This window comes from Cynara cardunculus (genome assembly GCF_001531365.2).
Source record: "Cynara cardunculus var. scolymus isolate 2C chromosome LG 4, CcrdV1, whole genome shotgun sequence".
Taxonomy (NCBI): Eukaryota; Viridiplantae; Streptophyta; class Magnoliopsida; order Asterales; family Asteraceae; genus Cynara; species Cynara cardunculus.
In genome coordinates, this window is record NC_037531.1 from 11,363,165 (window position 1) to 11,367,892 (window position 4,728).

Genomic DNA, 4,728 nt, shown 5'->3' on the forward strand with positions numbered 1-4,728 from the left:
TATATATATATATATATATATATATATATATATATATATTAGAAGGTGTATATATGTGTGTGTTTTTAAATAACATTTTAATATTTTTTAAAAGGTTTTGTCATTTTACTCAAATTAGCTAAACATATTGATTTTTATGAAATGCGACTAATATGTTTTGAGACCAATGATTTATGATAATCACTATGGAACTTTGAGATTTGAAAACCGATAAGGTTTTATTTATAGGACTGATTCGATATCAAATATATCGATTTTATTAGTGAACTTTGACAACCGGACTTCATAAAATTCCATAAGGTTTTTACATTTACCACTTTGAGACTTGCCGATCTAGCCAAAAAGTAAAATAAATACGATTCTTACCCAAATCTCTTTGTGATAAGAATACTCATCGCTTAACCCCTAGCTAAATGTATACAAAATTCGCGTCTCCACGTAATTATCAAAGACTCTCTCGAGTTCTTTGTGCATCACTTAAGCCGTATTTCATATCCGTCCATCTCTGGGTCTAAGATCTAATATTAACACTTCAAAGTGATCGGCTTATCCGCGTCGAGTTTAAGTCCCGTCTTAAGTGACCAAGTTACAAAGTGGTAAAAGATAAAAACACTCAAATATTATATAAACATCCTAAGTTAAACGCATACTCACATCCATACAAGTAATTTAGCTAGACATAATAAAAGTAATATAAGACATTAAATAATATTGAAATATAAATGACATTAATATAAAACTAAATTACAACTAATAATTAAAGACATTAATTAAAAGCTTAATAATACTAAAAGAAAGAAAAGAGAGAATAAGGGAGAAGTGAGACACACTAAAGGGTATTGTGTCTTGCATGGTTATGAAGATGATATGAGGTCCCTTCAAAAGAACTCTCAATGCCTCCTTTTATAAGGGGGAGAAAGTCCAACCACAATGATTACCCCAAGGGTAATTAGTACAAAGCGTAAAAAATACAAATAAAATAAAATAGTTACATCCAAACAGCTCATAAACAGCTGGAGGAAATATCTAGAGGATTCTTCAAGCTGCACGTTTCCCAAAAAGCAAAAACAAATTTCGTGGACATCCCACAGTGGTGCCATAGTGGGTAGTTCTGCCATAAAATACAGGTTTTTGGAATAAAATTTCTTCCTTTGTAATTCATCATCATTTTAAATCTTCTTAGAACAAAATGGGAAAAACAAGAAAATTGGACATTTAAAAATAACATAAAGGGATGAAATAAATAAGAAATAACTCTTAAAAATAAGAGTTATCAGTAACCAACTTTTACAAGTTCAATGGTTTATTTGTCTAAAGTATAATGTTCAAATATTTAATCATTCAAAATAAAACGTTTAATCGTTTCGTGATTGAGAAAAATAATTTAGGAACTTAATCAATCAAAGGAAAAGGAGAAATTACGTTTTATTCTGTTTGGAAGATCCTTAACAATTGAAGAAAGCATGATGAAGATTGTTGCAACAATGATGGTTGTGGAGGTAGAGACATTGGTGATTAGTGGACAACGATGATTGTGGAGGGCGTGAAGATGATGGATAATGATAGTGGTGGTGGGACGATCAACAACGATGGATGAGGTAGTTGTGGTCGATGTAGCAGACGTAGTGGTGGTGGTGGGTGGTGGGCAGTGGCATTGTTAGCCGATAGTGGTGGTGGTTTATGGTGGAGGTAAGGTGGCCCACGGTGGTGGTGGTTTATGGTGGAGGTAAGGTGGCCCACGGTGGTGGTGGTGGTATCGATGGACGGTGGTGGAGGAGATTGTTGTAATAGAGGAGGAGGTAGAGGTGGCCGAGTGGTAGTGTTGGTGGTGATGGACGATGGTGGTCGGTGGCCGATGGTGGTTGTGGAGTTGACCATGGACGGTGGTGGTTGGTGATCTACGATGGTTGTAGGGGTGATGGAGGAGATTGTTGTAGTTGAAGAGGAGGCGAAGGTGGTTGATGGCTACCTGTGCCAGCAGTGGTGGCGGTCGCGACTAACTAGTGGTGATCATGAAATCAAATATCATATTAAGGTTATATCAAACGTAGATAGATTAGTAATATTTTAGTTTATATCTCATTTTGGTTCCATCTTGTTCCACTTATTTTAGTGGAACAAAAGAAAACTTTTTTTGTCTCATGATGTCCCAACTTGTCTCAGTTCCTATCCCATGGAACAATGAATTCTTGTCATGTGCTATGCCACACCAAATGTGGGACAATGAGTTTTGATCCATCCTGTCTTGTCATGTTATATTATGTCTGATGTACCAAACACACCCAAAAGGTAAGTGCATCTCTAACATATTCTCTAAAATAGAAAAAAAAAATGGTATTTTGTTATTTATTTTGCTTCAACCGATACTCTATAATGTTTTCATTAAAATATAAAGAACTAGAAAAAAAAAACTCTAAATTTATAGAATTTTTTAAAACTTGATATCTATAGAGAGAATTTAATTTTTATTTTCTCTCACTAACTAGACCAAAATTATTATTATTTTAGAGTAAACTTCAGTTTTGGTCTTTGGGATACAGCTTCAAAGTGGGACATGTACTTTAATAAGTCGAACATTCATCGCTTATGTTTGGATTTTGCTTTAAAAATGGGATATGGTCACCCTCTGTCCATTATGTTTGTTAGAGTCGTGACTAAAATTGTCCAACCATGTTTTTGTTCCCTTTTTGCACTTTTTTTGTTTTCTATTATTATTATTATTATTATTATTATTTATACAAAAGCCATCAAATAATAAGGACATGTTACATAATTAATTCTAACACACACACACACACACACATATATATATATATATATATACACACACACACACGTGTGTGTGGAGCATAATATGGTAAACAAACTAATTTGCGAGAATATGAGAAAAAAATCAGACATAAATAAAATAAAAAAATTATTAAATTAAGTTAAAAAGGGTAGCATTATCTGTAATCATGGTGATATCTCTAATTCGATCGGGATTGAGCTTGTTTTCCAAACCAATTAATAATAATCCTTAATAAATTGATTTCACTCCAAAGATAAATTTATGATAGGTTGATTATAAGTTTTTTTTTTATCACATATGATAATTTGTTTGATGATCGTATGCATCATGACATAATTGTAGATATTTTTGTTAATCATACGTGATTATGTTTATTTACATTTTTGAGATGTAAATATTATCACATGTGATAGTACATCACTTATATTCAGACGTATATTATCATATGTGACACGTACAAAAATTTACATAGTAAATCATATGTGATGCATAATAAATTAATTTATCTAGAATTTTAGGTGAAATAAAAAAAAAAAGCCCAAAAAGGAAAAATTGCAATAAACCATGGCTTATTCAAAAAATAATTATAATAAATGAAATAATCATTATAACAAAGATATGAATCTATGAACAAATTAATGTTCCCAAATACATGTATTTTACTAATTGCAAAAGCAATATTTATGAGGAAAAAAATTGATTCAAAAAAAGAAAATTACAACTAAAAACTTGGAGATGCCCATTATGACAAAATGCATCCCCAAAACATGATTTGGACATATCCATTATGTCCAAACACTTGCATCTTATGTATATGTGAGATCGTTTTTTAGCATGTTAAATGTGAGATTTTGAATAGGATCTTAAAAATTTTACATGTGTTTGGACCTCGAGCCCATCTTCAACCTTTGCAGCAAAATTCTAATTATACTTTGTATAGCTTTGATACAGACGTAACTGGACCTGGACCTGGACCTGGACCTGGAGCTCTAAAAAGATTGGAACGTCATGCGGGCATCTTTAACTAACCTTGGATTTTTAATACAATAACCTTAATACTAAGGTTCCGTTTGGTTTGAAGAAAGTAAACGGATTTCAAATCCATTTCAATCCTATGTTTGGTTTGTTGGATTGTCCGGATTTGAAATCCTTGGATTTAATTGAAATCCTTCAAATATAGGATTTTGTTATTCTTAGGGAGTGCTCGAGATTTCATGGGATTTCGTAGGATTGTATGCTATAATGTATTAAAAAATGTTAAAAACAATTTTTTTCTAATAATCAATTAATAAAAATGTAATCCAATTATTTTTATAATTTTTTATAATTTTTTTTCTATAAATGATTTATAAATAATTGAAATCCAATTCCATTCCAAATCCTACAAACCAAACACACCAATGATTTCAAATATATTCCAATCTAAATCCCTCCAAATCCAAATCCCTCCGTAAAATCCAAATCCCTAAAAAACAATCATGCAAATCAAACAGACCCTAAGGATTACAGTAAAAAATTACGTCTTAATTAGCTTACATATATGACATCAAGGATTACAATAAAGTCTATTGTAAGGCTAGGCTTTATCAATTATCATACAAGAGTTTATCTGTCCTCAATGTCACTACAAGAAAAATGACCTTCAGAGAAGGTATTGTTTTGTATTTAAAAGTCTTAAAAGCTTCTCTAAAGCCTTTAGATAAGCTTTTCAATTTTGTCAAAGAGCTTCTCTGTGTAGCGGTAGGTAAAGGTTTTAGAGAGGGTTTTCGGAGGGTGTGTTTTTGTTAGCCATTAGAGACGCTTATTTGAAGCTTTAGATACACTTTCAAAACTTTTCTAAAGGTTAGTCAATTTTTTATGCAAAGCTTCTCTAAAAGTATATATATTAGTGACACTTTTCAAGTATTTGTGACGGTTTGTAAGAGTTTCTAAAAGAT